This window comes from Coregonus lavaretus (genome assembly GCF_964263955.1).
Source record: "Coregonus lavaretus genome assembly, contig: HAP1_SCAFFOLD_592, whole genome shotgun sequence".
Taxonomy (NCBI): Eukaryota; Metazoa; Chordata; class Actinopteri; order Salmoniformes; family Salmonidae; genus Coregonus; species Coregonus lavaretus.
This window is the reverse complement of record NW_028162326.1, coordinates 35,356-54,530: the sequence shown is the minus strand read 5'-3', so window position 1 is coordinate 54,530 and position 19,175 is coordinate 35,356. Positions and strand designations below refer to the sequence as shown.

General features: G+C 43.3%; 1 pseudogene across 1 annotated transcript; it reads right to left on the bottom strand.

Moving 5' to 3' along the window:
• Positions 1 to 1,646: 1,646 nt before the first annotated feature.
• Positions 1,647 to 11,992, bottom strand: LOC311119361 (NACHT, LRR and PYD domains-containing protein 3-like; annotated as a pseudogene). Its single transcript has 11 exons — positions 11,973 to 11,992; positions 8,004 to 8,232; positions 7,002 to 7,292; positions 4,701 to 6,544; positions 4,348 to 4,602; positions 3,993 to 4,166; positions 3,370 to 3,537; positions 3,057 to 3,227; positions 2,709 to 2,882; positions 2,506 to 2,552; positions 1,647 to 2,380 (listed from the first exon to the last, which is right to left on the bottom strand). The product of its transcript is annotated as an NACHT, LRR and PYD domains-containing protein 3-like (transcript).
• Between the last annotated feature and the right edge of the window lie 7,183 nt (positions 11,993 to 19,175).

The following is a 19,175-nucleotide window of genomic DNA, read 5'->3' as shown; positions in this document are numbered from 1 at the left end:
TATCACTCTCCCTTTCTCCCCCTCCTCCCTCCCACGCTCTTCCCTCTATCACTCTCCCTTTCTCCCCCTCCTCCCACGCTCTTCCCTCTATCACTCTCCCTTTCTCCCCCTCCTCCCTCCATCGCTCTTCCCTCTATCACTCTCCCTTTCTCCCCCTCCTCCCTCCCACGCTCTTTCCTCTATCACTCTCCCTTTCTCCCCCTCCTCCCTCGCTCTTCCCTCTATCACTCTCCCTTTCTCCCCCTCCTCCCTCCCACGCTCTTCCCTCTATCACTCTCCCTTTCTCCCCCTCCTCCCTCGCTCTTCCCTCTATCACGCTCCCTTTCTCCCCCTCCTCCCTCCCACGCTCTTCCCTCTATCACTCTCCCTTTCTCCCCCTCCTCCCTCCCTCGCTCTACCCTCTATCACTCTCCCTTTCTCCCCCTCCTCCCTCGCTCTTCCCTCTATCACTCTCCCTTTCTCCCCCTCCTCCCTCCCACGCTCTTTCCTCTATCACTCTCCCTTTCTCCCCCTCCTCCCTCCCACGCTCTTTCCTCTATCACTCTCCCTTTCTCCCCCTCCTCCCTCGCTCTTCCCTCTATCACTCTCCCTTTCTCCCCCTCCTCCCTCCCTCGCTCTTTCCTTTATCACTCTCCCTTTCTCCCCCTCCTCCCTCGCTCTTTCCTCTATCACTCTCCCTTTCTCCCCCTCCCCCCTCCCAAGCTCTTTCCTCTATCACTCTCCCTTTCTCCCCCTCCTCCCTCCCTCGCTCTTCCCTCTATCACTCTCCCTTTCTCCCCCTCCCCCCTCCCACGCTCTTTCCTCTATCACTCTCCCTTTCTCCTCCTTCCCCCTTCCTTGCTCTCTCTCTTTCCTCTATCACTCTGTAGTATCACCCCCCCCCCCCCTTTTACACAAATTAATCATTAAAAACATATTAATAATCAAACATGATAACTATAACAACAACAATAATACAATAATAAAAATATAAACAAACAACTTCCAAAGACCATTTCCACCCAAAGCTGAACGATGTGTGAATGGTAAATATTTATTACGTTTATTACATAACATTTTCTAATCAAAACATCATTGTCCTCTCTCTAAGTGAAGGTGTATTTGTGATGAGACAGGTGGATGTCATCTCTCTGAGTGAAGGTGTATTTGTGATGAGACAGGTGGATGTCACCTCCCGAGTGGCGCAGTGGTCTAAGGCACTGCATCGCAGTGCTAGCTGTGCCACTAGAGATCCTGGTTCGAATCCAGGCTCTGTCGTAGCAGGCCGCAACCAGGAGACCCATGGGGTGGCGCACAATTGGCCCAGCGTCGTCCAGGGTAGGGGAGGGAATGGCCGGCAGGGGATGTAGCTCAGTTGGTAGAGCATGGCGTTTGCAACGCCAGGGTTGTGGGTTCGATAAAATAATGTATGTGCTAACTGTAAGTCGCTCTGGATAAGAGCGTCTGCTAAATGACTAAAATGTAAATGTCATCTCTCTGAGTGAAGGTGTATTTGTGATGAGACAGGTGGATGTCATCTCTCTGAGTGAAGGTGTATTTGTGATGAGACAGGTTGATGTCATCACTCTGAGTGATGATGTGTTTGATGAGACAGGTGGATGTCATCTTCATCACTTGATATAAGACAGAGACATGACTCTCAGTTACATACAAAACTTTATTTACATCATCAATGTATGTAATGTGTGACTATACCATTTCGATTTCCCACCTGGGTATCAATAAAGTTCAATTAAAATCTCCCCCCAAAAAACAGACTAAATCTATTTACAGAAATAAAATTAATTAAAAATGTGTCTGTCAGTTACTCTGGTGATGGCTGCTTTCATTCACAGAGTTTGGATTTTAACTGAGCCAAATATCTCCATCTCATCACACATGATTTTGAACTGAGGGTAAAGGGGCTCAGTGAACGTGGTGTGGAATGTGTACCGGTGGGTCAGTGTACCAGAGGAGACGCTGTAAAAGGACAGAGTGCCAGCCGGAAAGTCCAGATACACTCCTATACACTTTGGGTCCGGCCTGGGTACTGGCACAACTGAGATCCTGATATTATGAATAAATGTGTACTGTTCATTGCAGCAGAAAAGCCTCCAAGACCTCTTGTTCTCAATATCCCATTTGGGTGTATATGTCACCCCAATGTCAACAAAGCCAGTCCATTCAACCTGCCAGTAGAAACGACCATCAGACAGGGGCTCCCTGCAGCGTACTTTGGCCCACTTATCCAACTTTTTTGTCTGATCTGAGTCATCTGAATCCGAGAAATCAAAATAAGGATATCGGTTAACCTGTGTTCTCCTCACCACCCTCGTGTTGTCCTCGGACAGAGTCAGGTCAAAATCTGCTGACATACAGTTCAGCTTGAGCTGGCAGGCATCTGTAGCAAGACAAGGCAGAAATAAACAGAAACACGTGTGTTACGTTCTTTTCACAATTTGCTTATAAAAGTTTAGGTGCTTAAAAAGCCAGCTTTCTTTTCCTAAATGTAGTTTGATGACTCACATTTCCTCAGGCCTGGTTTGATTCTGGACTCTCCACCATGGTCCAAACTGTGGGACAAAGAAAGAGTCATGTAGGGCCAATTGAACCTGATTACAGTGGAGATTGCCTTGATGATTTCACTATATAAACTAGAGTCTTGAAAGCCCATTGAGCAATGAGGTGTTAACAGAAGCAAAAGTCAAATCAACTAAATTTCCTTTTACCTGAGTTTCTCCAGTCTACAGTGTGGATCCTCCAGTCTAGCAGAGAGCAGCTTCACTCCGGAGTCTCCTGGGTGATTGAAGCTCAGGTCCAGTTCGTTCAGGTGGGAGGGATTTGACTCCAGAGCAGAGGCAAGAAACGTACAGCCTTTCTCTGTGACTAGACAACCAGACAGCCTACAGAGAGAAGAGACAGCATAAAACAATGAACAACTGCTAGAGTATATATTTTTTAAGTTAAAACGTTTAAATTCCATTTAAGTGCAGTGCAGTTCACTAGTTCAATCATTCCTATTTGACTGTTTTCTGAAGTTTACAGTATGCTTTCACAATATCAAATGTGTAATCTACCTAAGAGTCTGTAAGGCACAGTTGGGGTTCCTCAGTCCAGCAGAGAGGAGCCTCATTCCAGAGTACCACAGGCTGTTGTCTCTCAGGTCCAGCTCTCTCAGTACTGAGTATGACCACAGGACAGGAGCCAGGGAGACACAGGAACGTCTGGAGAGATTACACTCCCTTAGCCTTGGGAGGGAAAAAGGGAGAGAATTTAACGCTATGTTCTCTTGGTGTTTCCATTGTTACGGTATAGTTTTAACAATGCGGTAATAAAAGGTTTCTTCTACTGTAACATGTGGAAGATTAAACATAACGGTTTATTTCTCACCCCAGAGTCTGTATCTGACAGTGTGGATCCATCAGTCCAGCAGACAGCAGCTTTACTCCAGAGTCGCCCAGTTTGTTGCAGCCCAGACGTAGTTCCTCGAGCTGACAGACTGCTATAGCAGAGGACAAACTTCCACAGGACTCCTCTGTAACCCCACAACCAGTCAGTCTGTCCAACATGAAAAAACATGTATTAAAAAAATGTAAAGGGGAGCTGTCATTAATCAAGAATAAATTAACCTATAGGGCCAGTTTCAAGATACATTAAGCCAAATCCTGGACTAATATAATATGCCATTTAGCAGACGCTTTTATCCAAAGCGACTTAGTCACGCGTGCATACATTTTATTTTTTGTGTATGGGTGGTCCCGGGGATCGAACCCACTACCTTAGCGTTACAAGCGCCATGCTCTACCAGCTGAGCTACAGAGGACCACAGAGACTAAGAAGCTAGCTAACAATCAATGGTAAGTGATAGGGGCATGTGTGCAATGTTTTTACATAAATTAACAAAATCACCTAATGTCAAACCACATATGGAGTTGATTTGACAATTTTGAAAATTGCAGGCATTTCCCTTCTATTGATCCTGAACTTCCCCTTTAAACATGTTCATTACTCACCTCAGTATCTTCAGGTTACAGTGTGGACTCATAAGACCACTGGAGATCTGCTTCACCCCTGTGTCTGTCAGTTTGTTGTAGCTGAGATCCAGCTCTGTCAGACATGAGCCAGCTGCCTGGAGAGCCGAGGCAACGGTTTCACAAACGTCATCTTTGAGATCACAACTGGTGAGTCTGTGTGAAACAACCCCAAAAAAATTATTGAATTGTTCAAACTTGCCAACATGCATACCACCATCATTTAAAGTTGTTTATCATTATATGTATTGCTTGTTTTCTTTGCCAGAGTAGATTTTGAAGGTTACTGACTGTTGAAAAGTGTTCTGCTGTGTGTTGTTCCAGGCATAGCACTCACCTCAACACAAGTGGCTGGCTGTGAGCACCCATCAGCACAGCCTTTAGAAGCTCTGGTCCCGATCTTCCCATGTTGATATGGCTAAGGTTAAGTGACTCCAGTCGGCAGTTGGGACTCCTCAGTCCAACAGAGAGGGACTTCAGGTCCAACAGGGCGTTGCCGCTGAGGTCCAGCTCTCTCAGCTGGGAGTCGGGCAGCTGTAGTGCAGATGCCACCGTTTCACAGCAACTCGTTGTAAGGCGGCAGTCCGCTAGTCTACAGAGGAGAGACGTTTATTATGGGAGATGTGGATGTAGTATAGGATTAATTAAATGGCTATAAGACATACAGTGACATACTGTATATATCAACACTTCAACTCACATAGCCGTTCGGCAGCATCGAACAGCCTCTTACGCCCCTCATCTGACGTGTTGTACTCTCTCACGTCCAGTTTGTCCAACACTTCCTCTGACATCAAGAGTACGTATGCCATCGCCGAGCACTGTGCAGGTGTCAGCTTCTTCTCAGCAGGGTTTTTGGATGTCAAGAACCTTTGAATTTCATTTACAAATGAGGTATCGTTCAACTCAATCAAACAGTGGAAGAGATTGATGCACCACTCTGGGGAGGGATATTGTCTTTGTTTTTCGTCTGAGAGCTTGTCTTTGATGTATTGGATGGTATTCTGGATACTCTCTTTGTCTAGGAAGAGGTCTAGATGACCGGTCTTGCTCTTCAAAGCTTCATCCACCGCACTCCTCTGCAAGTCATGCAGTGTTTTCTGCTGCTGCTGAGAACCTCTGGGTTGTGGCCTGTAATCTTCGTCCTCACTGAAGTCATCACCTTCTCCAAAATACCCGTAATTCGATCTTGGTAGCCTGTTCTCTCTTGATGCAAACGGGGTTGACATTTTCACTGACAAAGAGGTAGGCAACATAGAGTGCAGCGAAGAACTCCTGAATGCTGAGATGCACAAAGCTGTACTTGTTTGCTCTAAACATTGGGTCCTCCTCTCTGAAGATCTCTGTGCACATCCCTGAGAGCAAGAAGCCTTCTTTGACATCAATGCCACACCCTCTCAGATCGTCTTCAGAAAACACCAGATTGCTCTTTTCCAAGTTTTGGAAGGCTAGTTTTCCAAGCTTCAGAATTATCTGTACGTCAGACTCTGACAGAATACGAGGATCTGGTTCGTTTTTCCCATTATATTTCTTGTTCTTCATGCTTGTCAGAGTGAGAAGGAAACGAATGTACATCTCAGTCAGAGTTTTAGGGACTTTTCCATGGTCATTTTCACAAGAACCATGGCAGTAATCCAACAGAAGACTGGAATGTGGCACATGATGAAGAGACTCCTCGATGTCTTTATGTGTGAGATGATTTTGCTGGACAGGTTCATCATCATCACTGAATCTCTTCTTGAAGTATTCTACTTTCTGTGGGTCGTTGAATCCCCGAACTTCTGTTACACGGTCAAAACAGTCGGAGGGTATCTTATCAACTGCTGCTGGTCGGGAGGTTATCCAGAGGAGAGCAGAAGGAAGCAGATTCCCCTTGATGAGGTTTGTCAGCAGCACGTCCACTGATGTTGTCTTGGTTACATTAGACAACCTCTTGTTGTTATGGAAATCCAGTGGAAGTTGGCTTTCATCCAGACCATCCAAGATGAACACGACTTTGCAGTCGACCACCTTCTTTGCATCCTTGATATCTGTTAGTTCAGGGTGGAAGTCACTCAGGAGCTCCAAGAGATTGTAGTCATCTTTGATGAAATTCAAGTCCCTGAATGGAAGTGCGAAGACAAAATCTACATCCCGATTGGCTATTCCTTCTGCCCAGTCAAGGATGAACTTCTGCACTGAGACCGTTTTTCCAATGCCAGCGATTCCCTTTGTCAGCACAGTTCTGACGGGTACCGCTTGTTTGGATTGGGATTTGTCATTATGTTCCTCTGTCTTAGGGTCTAAAGATTTAAAGATGTCATTGCAGTTGATTGCATGGTCTTGAAATGCTTTGGTCCGAGCCGTATCTTCAATCTGCCATACCTCATGCTCTTTATTAACCCCTTCACTCTCCCCAGTTGTGATGTAGAGCTCGGTGTAAATATTGTCCAGCAATGTTGGGTTTCCCCGTTTTCCAAGCCCCTCAAAGATGCTCCCAAACTTCTTCTTCATGTTGGACTTGTGTTTGCCCTTGACTTTTTGCAGATCTTCATCTAATGAGGAAAGAACATTGATAGTGTTGTGGGATGCATAAAATATCTTTACTTCCGTTTTTTTATCTGCAGTATTCAGTACCGTAACGAACACAATACTTTCAGTTACTGGTTTCAAAGTCCGATTTCCTGCATGGGCGTGCCTTATTTATTTTTTTCAGACTTTTATGAGTCTGTGTGTGTGTGTTAATCTACAAATGGTACATCCATTTTTTTACTTTAAAAATTAATTATATACTGTGTACCCATTTGATTCTTGAAGAATACAACTTACAAATACCTCATGAGCTTAGTTCAACTGTCGTACCCTATCAGAACACAAAATATATGCTTAATTGTATAGTATTATTTGACAGGGACACTGCATATTAACTAATAAACATTTCTGTAATAATTTGTTTTGTTTTTTTGCATTATTTTCTATTATAACAAAAATAACAATAAAGAATTGTCTTACCAGCACCATGTGAAGGCATAGTAACACTGATGTTTTGATAAACTGAACCTCCGAGATTGCAGCCAACAAGTTGGGGTGCAACAACAACAGAACCACCCTGAGCTGTAATGGAGGACTGTGGTGGGGCAGGCTGAGCCGTAATGGAGGACTGTGGTGGGGCAGGCTGAGCCGTAATGGAGGACTGTGGTGGGGCAGGCTGAGCCGTAATGGAGGACAGCGGACCAGAGTCCTGGGCTGGAACGAGGGACTGAGGAGTCTGATCCATGATATCAGACAGTCAGTCTCCTCCCCCTGAGAGAGCCAGAAGCAAAGAGAGAACAGACAATATACACTGAACACTTTCCTTACATTGAGTTGCACCCCCTTTTGCCCTCAGAACACCTTCCTAATATTGAGTTACACCCCTTTTGCCCTCAGAACACCTTCCTAATATTGAGTTGCACCCCCTTTTGCCCTCAGTACACCTTCCTAATATTGAGTTACACCCCTTTTGCCCTCAGAACACCTTCCTAATATTGAGTTACACCCCCTTTTGCCCTCAGAACACCTTCCTAATATTGAGTTACACCCCCTTTTGCCCTCAGAACACCTTCCTAATGTTGAGTTGCACCCCCTTTTGCCCTCAGAACACCTTCCTAATATTGAGTTGTACCCCCTTTTGCCCTCAGTACAGTCTCAATTCGGTATCAGTATTGTAGTCCTATGCCATAACCACAGAAGGCTAGACTGGTCATCATAAAGGATACATAGTTGACTTACAGAAAGATTCCCTAGTATATTTATTTTATTTAACCAGGTACGCCATTGAGTATACATTTTCTTTAACAATAACAACCTGACCACGATAAGAGCGAGACACCGTGCAGCAAAGCAGACAATTCTTTAAAACTCAACACATAAACAGAAAACGTAAAAGACAAATGCACAACACTCGGTAGGATGTAAAACATATCTATATAACGGTTATATAGAGCTTTGAATCCCTAAAAAGACGACACTTACCGCATGTAAGTTGTCTTGTTGTGCCGTCTACAATGGTGCTCTTTCTTCCTCCTACTTTCTTTGGTCTGTTTCATGTTCTGGGCGTTGTAGAGGAGGATACTTCCTCAGTGTTGCCAACTCCTCAGTAAGTAAAGTAGCTATTGGCTGTCCTAAAAGTCACTAGAAGTCGCTAAATGACGTCACCACTCAATTTGCATCATTGGCCATGCGCTTGTAATTGTGATGGACGCTGTAGGAGAGAGGAATAACTTCGTGAGAGAGAATTTTTTTTGTATACAATCTACATTAACAATCTAAATGGACCACAAAAAAATAAGGGCGGGATCAGCCAGCGGCGGCTTCTCGCATGCGCGATTCATTTGCAGTCTGGACGCGGAGTGGTGAACATCTTCTGCTCTGAATACTCGCTAAATATAGCGACAAAGTCGCTAAATTGGCAATGTTAACTTCCTGAACTTTGCAGTTAACCGCAAAGTTTCATCATCTCTGTACTGACAGGGTTTGGTGACTGGATAGAAATTAATTCAAAGGAATAGTCAGAGAGGCGTGTCTTAGTTTATAATACAAAACTGTGTCTGTCTGTCTGTTTTATATACTTTGTATTTAAAGTACAAATGTATTAATAAAGTTGATTTTTCTATCAGTCTGTCTGTCGGTCTGTCTCTCTGTCCATCCATCTGTCTGTATGTGTTTCTTTCTCTCTCTCTTTATAGTAGGGATATTCAAAAATAAAATATATAAATATTTTTAAAAACATGTTGATTTTTCTGTCAGTCAGTCTATCAGTCTGTCTGTCTGTTTTATATACTTTGTATTTAAAGCATAAATTAATTAATGAAGTTGATTTTTCTGTCAGTCAGTCTGTCGGTCTGTCTCTCTGTCCATCCATCTGTCTGTATGTGTTTCTTTCTCTCTCTCTTTATAGTAGGGATATTCAAAAATAAAATATATAAATATTTTTAAAAACATGTTGATTTTTCTGTCAGTCAGTCTATCAGTCTGTCTGTCTGTTTTATATACTTTGTATTTAAAGCATAAATTAATTAATGAAGTTGATTTTTCTGTCAGTCAGTCTGTTAGTCTGTCTGTCAGTCTGTCAGTCAGTCTGTCTGTTGTCTGTCAGTCTGTCTATCTGTCAGTCAGTCTGTCTGTTAGTCTGTCTCTCTCTGTCCATCAGTCTGTCTGTTTTTCTTTCTCTCTCTCTTCATCATTGGGATATTCAATATATAAGGCCATGCGCTTCTCCCGAGTGGCGCAGTGGTCTAAGGCTGATCCACTAGAGATCCTGGTTCGAATCCAGGCTCTGCTGTAGCCGGCCGCAACCGGGAGACCAATGGGGCGGCGCACAATTGGCCCAGCGTCGTCCAGGGTAGGGGAGGGAATGGCCGGCAGGGAGGTAGCTCAGTTGGTAGAGCATGGCGTTTGCAATGCCAGGGTTGTGGGTTCAATTCCCACGGGGGGCCAGTATGAAAATAAATAAAAAATAATAATGTATGCACTAACTGTAAGTCGCTGTGGATAAGAGCGTCTGCTAAATGACGTAAAAATATAAATATTTTAAAAAAACATGTAGAATACATCTAGGCAGTGGCGGCTCCTGAAAAAATTCTCAGGGGGGGCAATTTTTCTGATGATTTAGGTGATCTACACACATTTTTAAAAAGATATGTCCAGCAACAACATGAAGACAGGGGCAGCATATAAGTCAATACCAGAAGCATTTATTGACTGATCTCAAAAGTGTTGGCTTACAAAAGCAAAATAAGTTATCACAGTAAAAATAATCAAGGGTGTTCTTTCACATTCCTCAACACTGCATAAACAATATGTATGGCTTTGTAAAAATGAACAACCATATTCTGGCCAATTGTATAGATTTGTAAATATGAACAACCATATTCTGGCCAATTGTATAGATTTGTAAAAATGAACATGAACAGATTTTTTATTTTTTTGAATGGCAGTACCTTTCAAACATGTCTGCTTGCAGTAAGGTAGCACTCACAGGGTGGCCAGAGAAAGAGAACCTTTCTTTGGTGTGATCCAGGATGGTGTTGCAGACCTCTTCAGACAGCCTCTGCTTCTCCTCTTCTCTCAAAGCTGTTCTGGGTCTTTTGGCTCCTGTTGCTTCTTGCAGCTGCTGTTGAGAGGAGTCCCTGAAGGCAAACAGACCAATGTGTTTGTTGGCTTTGTACAGTATTGTTGTCTATGTGATGCACAGGTATATGCAATGTATCCATGTATAGTACAAATACTTCAGTTCCACTTAAAATGGGCAGGGATGCATAAAGTCTTTAGTGTTTAAGTTAGCCTTTGTGTCTCACATAGCCTGGATGTTCAGCACAGTATACAGTGGTGCTCATAAGCTTATGATCCCATGCTAAAGTTGACTAAAAAGAGGAATAAAAAAGAAAAGAAAATTGGTGTCCTTAAAGGTTGGATTTTCCAACTTTTTTAATTAAGTCATTAAGATCAATTTCCAAAAGATGATTTTTATATTTTTTTATTCCTCTTTTTAGTCAGCTTTAGAATGTGTTCATACACTTATGAGCACCACTGTACAGTACACATAGTATATAAAATAAGATAGATTACACCACTGGCCATATATAATGAGAATAATGTAATTTCAAACACAAATGCAGTCTCCTTTCATGCATACATTTTCAAATAAAGCTCTGCTTTGAGAAAGATCGAATGATATTGTTTAATCTTTATCTTACCTTATGGCCTGCACACTGCTTGCGAAGCTGTCGAGGGCACGTTTGATAAAGACAGCATCGATGTCCTTCTTCTGTAGCTTCTGGTACAGTGGGCTGGTCAAATGAACCCAATGAACCCGTCCGGATGGCTTCAAAACATTCTATGAGGTCGTCTCGATTCTCGTAGACAGTGTTCACGACTCTGCTGTTGCTAACCTCATCGTTGTGGCGGCGGACAGCTAGCCTGTATCCCTCATCCAGTTGAGTGGCAATATTCACTCTCCCCAAAGCAGACAATCTCAAACAGCTATCAATGTGGGTCTTTGACAGCTCATTTTTCTTAATCTTTTCTGAAAGATGGTGCATGTCGGTTACACCAGTCGCTGTCCAAGCGGTGCTGTCTGCGGTGCCGCCTTCAGGGTGAAAGAGTAGTTTCTTAGTTACGTTCATGGTTACGTTACGTTACGTATGACGAAAGCGCGTAAGTGCAAGCCCTCAGAAACCCATAGAGATTGTATTGACAGCTCTGAAATTTGAAAAAAAAATATTTTACATTAGAGGCTATGAGAGACTTCTGGGCGATTTTCAACCTGACTGAAATCGCCCCAAAACGGGCGGGGACATTTGAAGCACGACTTTAGCCTGATTGGACATTTAGTGGCTGGCAGATCAGACGTGAACACTGAACTACTGTTGCCGTGATATAATTGATTAGAAAAAAAATCCCTTCCTTTTCCCGTTTGGCAGTGCGTCGCCCATATCGCCCTATTGAACACACCGCCCATGCATGTAGGATACATAGGATACTAGTTGATTTACAGAACGATGCCGTAGTAAATGTATTTTATTTGCTCTTATTTAACCAGGTACGTCATTGAGTATACTTAAGCAATAAGGTCCAAGGGGGTGTGGTATATGGCCGATATACCACAAACCCCAGAGGTGCCTTATTGCTATTGTAAAATGGTTACCAACATAATTAGAACAGTAAAAATAAGTGTTTTGTCATACCCGTGGTATACGGTCTTATATACCATGGCTTTCAGCCAATCAGCATTCAGGGCTCGAACTACCCAGTTTACACATTTTCTTTAACAATAACGACCTGACCACGATAAGAGCGATACACCGTGTATCAAAGCAGACAGTTCTTTGAAACTCAACACATAAACAGAAAAGGTAAAAGACAAATGTACAACACTGGGTAGGATGTAACACATATCTATATAACGGTTATATAGAGCTTTGAATCCCTAAAAAGACGTACCGCATGTAAGTTGTCTTGTTGTTCTGTCTACTCTGGGCGTTGTAGGGTAGGCTCCTTCCTGTTAACCGCAAAGTTTCATAAACTCTGGCAACGGTTCTGTTCTAACAGGCTTGGTGATTGGATAGAAATAAATTCAAACAAATAGGCAGAGAGGCATGTCTTAGCTTGTATTACAAAGCTGTGTGTGTGTGTGTGTGTGTGTGTGTGTGTGTGTGTGTGTGTGTCTGTCTGAAGCTGTTTGTCTCTGTCTGTCCATCTGTCTGTCTGTCTCTCTCTCTCTCTCTGTCTGTCCATCTATCTCTCTCTCTGTCTGTCTAGGGCCTAGGTCATGTTTAAATTAAGGGATTAACATTTGCCAGGTATAATCTTTGGGATTTGACTCCTTGATGTTAAATTGGGAAATATATTTTTGGGTGGTGGTGGTGGAGGAGGAATAATGGTCTGGGGCTGTTTTTCATGGTTCAGGCTCCTTAGTTCCAGTGAAGGGAAATCTTAACGCTATAGCATACAATGACATTCTAGACCATTCTGTGCTTCCAACTTTGTGGCAACAGTTTGGGGAAGGCCCTTTCCTGTTTCAGCATGACAATGCCCCCGTGAACAAAGCGAGGTCCATACAGAAATGGTGTTTAGAGATCGGTGTGGAAGAACTTGACTGGCCTGCACAGAGCCCTGAACTCAACCCCCTTCGAACACCTTTGGGATGAATTGGAACGCCGACTGCGAGACAGGCCTAATCGCCCAACATCAGCGCCCGATCTCACTAATGCTCTTGTGGCTGAATGGAAGCAAGTCCCAGCAGCAATGTTCCAACATCTAGTGGAAAGCCTTCCCAGAAGAGTGGAGGCTGTTATAGCTGCAAATGGGGACCAATTCCATATTAATGCCCATGATTTTGGAATGAGATGTTTGACGAGCAGGTGTCCACATACTTTTGGCCATGTAGTGTATTTTTGGTTGGTGGAGGAGGTGATTCCTTCTTGATGTTAACCAGAGAGAATATATTTCTGGGTGGTGGTGAAGGTGATTCCTTTCCAATGTAACCCAGAGAGAATATCTTCAGTTCTCCTTTCTTCACCTCTTTCTTCCTCTTACCCGGAGAGAGACTCTTCAGTGACACAGACTCCTTCCTAGAGTTACCCAATGACAGCCTCTTGATTGAGGGTGACTCCGTCCTCTTCCCGGCCAATGAAAACCTCTTCTTGGGAGTAAGGACCTCCCTCTTTAGGATCTCCACTGACAGTTTGTCCAGAGTAGGAAGAATGATGCTTCTCTTCTGTTTCTTACTGGATAGCGCCCCCTTCAGTTCACTCCAGGTCAACACTGAGTCCTGTTTCTTCTTTTGGCCATGTACTAATCCAGGCACTTGTGCCATCAAACCAATTTATCCAGAACGCAGCAGCCTGCCTGGTTTTCAACCTTCCCAAGATCTCTCCTGTCACCCTGCTCCTCCGCACACTCCACTGGCTTCCAGTCGAAGCTCTCATCCACTACAAGACCATGGTACTTGCCTACGGAGCAGCAAGAGGAACTGCCCCTCCCTACCTTCAGGCTCTGCTCAAACCCTACACCCCAACCCAAGAACTCTGTTCTGCCACCTCTGGTCTTTTGGCCCTCCCTCCCCTATGGGAGGGCAGCTCCCGCTCAGCCCAGTCCAAGCTCTTCTCTGTCCTGGCACCCCAATGCTGGAACCAGCTTCCCTCTGAAGCTAGGACAGCAGAGTCCCTGTCACTCTTTCGAAAGCACCTGAAACCCTACCTCTTCGAACAGTATCTTAAATAATCCCACAGTCTACTGAAGGGAGTGGCTCTCCCATAGACACCAATGATAGCAGCCGGGTCCGATCTACTGAAGGGGGTGGCTCTCCCATAGACACCAATGATAGCAGCCGGGTCCGGTCTACTGAAGGGGTTTGGCTCTCCCATAGACACCAATGATAGCGGCCGGGTCCGATCTACTGAAGGGGGTGGCTCTCCCATAGACACCAATGATAGCAGCTGGGTCCGGTCTACTGAAGGGGTTTGGCTCTCCCATAGACACCAATGATAGCAGCCGGGTCCGTTCTACTTAGTTCATTGAGGTCTCACTTCCGTTTCCTTTTCTGTCTCTCTCTTTATCAGCTCACCACTCCCCGCCCCTCCCGCTCAGAGAAAAGGGGTGTATTCATTAGTCTGACAAACCTTTTTTCATCAAAAAAATAATAAGAATTGGCTATGAAAATAGGAGTATCTATTAGACGAATTCAAATAGTTCCCTCCCTGTTCCGATTGGCTCTGTTTTGGTTCTGTTAGGTTCCTAGTGACTACACACCAGAACAGAAGGATCCGGGTGTCTGGCAGGTTCAACTAAATAAAAACTAAATTCAGGGCAGCAAGTAGCTTAGTGGTTAAGAGCGTTGTGCCAGTAACCGAAAGGTCGCTGGTTCTAATCCCCGAGCCGACTAGGTGAAAAATCTGTCGATGTGCCCTTGAGCAAGGCACTTAACCCTAATTGCTCCTGTAAGTCGCTCTGGATAAGAGCGTCTGCTAAATGACCAATTATTTATTACACCATTCTGTACATATGTATAACATTTGCATGTAGCTGTTATGAATGCATAGAGCTGTTATGAATGCATGGAGCTGTTATGGACGAATGGAGCTGTAATGAATGCAGGGAGCTGTTAGGAATGCAGGGAGCTGTTAGGAATGCATGGAGCTGTTAGGAATGCATGGAGCTGTTAGGAATGCAGGGAGCTGTTATGAATGCATGGAGCTGTTAGGAATGCATGGAGCTATTAGGAATGCAGGGAGCTGTTAGGAATGCAGGGAGCTGTTAGGAATGCATGGAGCTGTTAGGAATGCAGGGAGATGTTAGGAATGCATGGAGCTGTTAGGAATGCAGGGAGATGTTAGGAATGCATGGAGCTGTTAGGAATGCAGGGAGCTGTTAGGAATGCATGGAGCTGTTAGGAATGCATAGAGCTGTTATGAATGCATGGAGCTGTTATGGACGAATGGAGCTGTAATGAATGCATAGAGCTGTTATGAATGCATGGAGCTGTTAGGAATGCAGGGAGCTGTTAGGAATGCATGGAGCTGTTAGGAATGCATGGAGCTGTTAGGAATGCAGGGAGCTGTTATGAATGCATGGAGCTGTTAGGAATGCATGGAGCTGTTAGGAATGCAGGGAGCTGTTAGGAATGCATGGAGCTGTTAGGAATGCATGGAGCTGTTAGGAATGCAGGGAGCTGTTAGGAATGCATGGAGCTGTTAGGAATGCAGGGAGATGTTAGGAATGCATGGAGCTGTTAGGAATGCAGGGAGATGTTAGGAATGCATGGAGCTGTTAGGAATGCATGGAGGTGTTAGGAATGCATGGAGCTGTTAGGAATGCAGGGAGCTGTTAGGAATGCAGGGAGCTGTTAGGAATGCAGGGAGCTGTTAGGAATGCATAGAGCTGTTAGGAATGCATGGAGCTGTTATGAATGCAGGGAGCTGTTAGGAATGCATGGAGCTGTTAGGAATGCATGGAGCTGTTATGAATGCATGGAGCTGTTAGGAATGCATGGAGCTCTAATGAATTCTTATAGCAAGTTATGATACGCTATAGGGGCAATTATCACATCATGTTGTCATGGATATATATCAACGTTAACTGTGCATTGATGAGACGTTACGCCTAAATAGACAGACCAGACAGACAGTTCAGTACCTACATGAATCATTTATTGACCATTTTGATACCTTCTGGAAACAAAGCTTGTATTATAAGGAGGATGGGATCCATCCAAATCATTTGGGTTCCTGGATCATTTCACAGCATTATAAGGCTGCGTTGAGACAATGACTTATCAATGACCCAAGTCCTGCTCATTTAATCAAATCAAATCAAATCAAATCAAATTGTATTGGTCACATGTGCCGAATACAACAGGTGCACACATTACAGTGAAATGCTTACTTACAGCCCTTAACCAACAGTGCATTTATTTTAAACAAAAAAAGTAAGAATAAAACAACAACAAAAAAAATTTGAGAAAAAAAGAGCAGAAGTAAAATAAAGTGACAGTAGGGAGGCTATATATACAGTAAAATAAAGTGACAGTAGGGAGGCTATATATACAGGGGGGTACCGTTGCATAGTCAATGTGCGGGGGCACCGGCTAGTTGAGGTAGTTGAGGTAATATGTACATGTGGGTCGTTGAGTTGTCATAATGCTTCAGGAAATGTACATTATCCTAGGGACATTGGAAGACACAATGTAAATAACCAAATTTATGTCCCTCTTACTGCCCGGAATGCCTCTGCTGATCCTACAGCTATTGTATGCAGTACTCATATGCCTATGAACCAGAGTAATACTGTTGCCACTGAGGTGGTGTGCCCTAGTAGGAAGTCCACTGTGTGCAGCTCACCCTGCACTAATAAAAATAACCAGAATATGTCTACCTCTGCTAAGCTTCCCAGTAAAGCAAGAAAAATAATGAAGCATCCCAGAAAAGTGTTAAAAATAGCCCAAGTTAACATATGTAGCTTAAGAAACAAGGTTCATGAAATCAATAATTTGCTAGTAACAGATGACATTCATATTCTGACAATCTCTGAAACTCACTTAGATAATACCTTTGATGATACAGTGTTAGCAACACAGGGTTATTACATTTACAGAAAATACAGAAATGCTAACGGGGCGGTGTTGCTGTCTATATTCAGAACCACATTCCTGTAAAGCTTAGAGAGGATCTCATGTTAAATACTGTTGAAGTAATATGGCTACAGGTTCACCTGCCTAGACCACCAAATGCTAACAGTCAGTATCTGCTATAGACCACCAAATGCTAACAGTCAGTATCTGGATAACATGTGTGAAATGCTTGATAATGTATGTGATATCAATAGAGAGGTATACTTTCTGGGTGATTTAAATATTGACTGGCTTTCATCAGGCTGCCCACTCAAGAGAAAGCTTCAAACTGTAAACTAGTGCCTGCAACCTGGTTCAGGTTATCAATCAACCTACCAGGGTAGTTACAAACAGTACAGGAACTGAAATCATCAACATGTATTGATCACATCTTTACTAATGCTGCAGACATTTGTTTGAAAGCAGTATCCAAAATCCATCGGATGTAGTGATCACAATATAGTAGCCATATCTAGGAAAACCAAAGTTCCAAAGGCTGGGCCTAATATAGTGTGTAAGAGGTCATACAATAAGTTTTGTAGTGATTCCTATGTTGCTGATGTAAATAATATTTGTTGGTTCGTGGTGTGTACTGAGGAGCAAACAGACACTGCACTTGACACATTTTTGAAATTGCTTATCCCAGTTACTAATAAGAATGCACCCATTAAGAAAATGACTGTAAAAACTGTTAAATCCCCGTGGATTGATGAGGAATTGAAAAATTGTATAATTTAGAGGGATGAGGCAAAAGATATGGCAAATAGGTCTGGCTGTACAACCGATTGGCAAACATACTGCAAATTGAGAAATCATGTGACTGAACTGAATAAAAAGAAGAAACTACACTATGAAACAAAGATAAATGACATTGAATTATAGTAAAAAGCTTTGGAGCACCTTAAATGACATTTTGGACAAAAAGGCAAACTCCGCTCCCTTCATTGAATCAATGGCTCATTCATCACAAAACCCACTGATATTGCCAACTACTTTAATTATTAGCAAACTTAGGCATGACATGCCAACAACAAACGCTGACACTATACATCCAAGTATATCTGACCAAATTATGAAAGACAAGCATTGTAATTTTGAATTCCGTAAAGTAAGTGTGGAAAAGTATTATTGTCTATCAACAATGACAAGCCACCGGGGTCTGACAACTTGGATGGAAAATTACTGAGGATAATAGAGGTCGATATTGCCGCTCCTATTTGCCATATCTTCAATTTAAGCCTACTAGAAAGTGTGTGCCCTCAGGCCTGGAGGGAAGCAACATTTATACCCCTACCTGAGAATAGTAAAGCCCCCTTAACTGGCTCAAATAGCCGACCAATCAGCCTGTTCCCAACTCTTAGTAAACTTTTGGAAAAAAATGGTAATTGACCAGATAAAATGCTATTTTACAGTAAACAAATTGACAACAGACTTTCAGCACGCTTATAGGGAAGGACATTCAACAAACACAGCACTTACATAAATGACTGAAATTGATGATAAAAAGATTGTGGGGGCTGTTTTGTTAGACTTCAGTGCGGCTTTTGACGTTATCGATCATAGTCTGCTGCTGGAAAAACGTATGTGTTATGGTTTTACACCCCCTGTTATATTGTGGATGAAGAGTTACCTGTCTAACAGAACACAGAGGGTGTTCTTTAATGGAAGCCTCTTCAACATAATCCAGGTAGAATCAGGAATTCCCCAGGGCAGCTGTCTAGGCCCCTTACTTTTTTCAATCTTTAGTAAAGCCAGTGTGTCTGTGTATGCGAATGACTCAACACTATACACGTCAGCTACCACAGCGACTGAAATGACAGCAACACTTAACAAAGAGCTGCAGTTAGTTTCAGAATGGGTGGCAAGGAATAAGTTAGTCCTAAATATTTCAAAAACTAAAAGCATTGTATTTGGGACAAATCATTCACTAAACCCTAAACCTCAACTAAATATTGTAAGGAATTATGTGGAAATTGAGCAAGTTGAGGAGACTAAACTGCTTGGAGTAACCCTGGATTGTAAACTGTCATGGTCAAAGCATATTGATACAACAGTAGCTAAGATGGGGAGAACTATGTCCATAATTAAGCGCTGCTCTGCCTTCTTAACAGCACCATCAACAAGGCAGGTCCTACAGGCCCTAGTTTTGTCGCACCTGGACTACTGTTCAGTCATGCGGTCAGGTGCCACAAAGAGGCACTTAGGAAAATTGCAATTGGCTCAGAACAGGGCAGCACGGCTGGCCCTGGATGTACACAGAGAGCTAACATTAATAAAATGCATGTCAATCTCTCCTGGCTCAAAGTGGAGGAGAGATTGACTTCATCACTACTTGTATTTGTGAGAGGTATTGACATGGCATCGGACACACATGCATACCCCACAAGACATGCCACCAGAGGTCTCTTCACAGTCCCCAAGTCCAGAACAGACTATGGGAGGAGCACAGTACTATATAGAGCCATGACTACATGGAACTCTATTCCACATCAAGTACCTCATGCCAGCAGTCAAATTAGATTTAAAAACGGATAAAA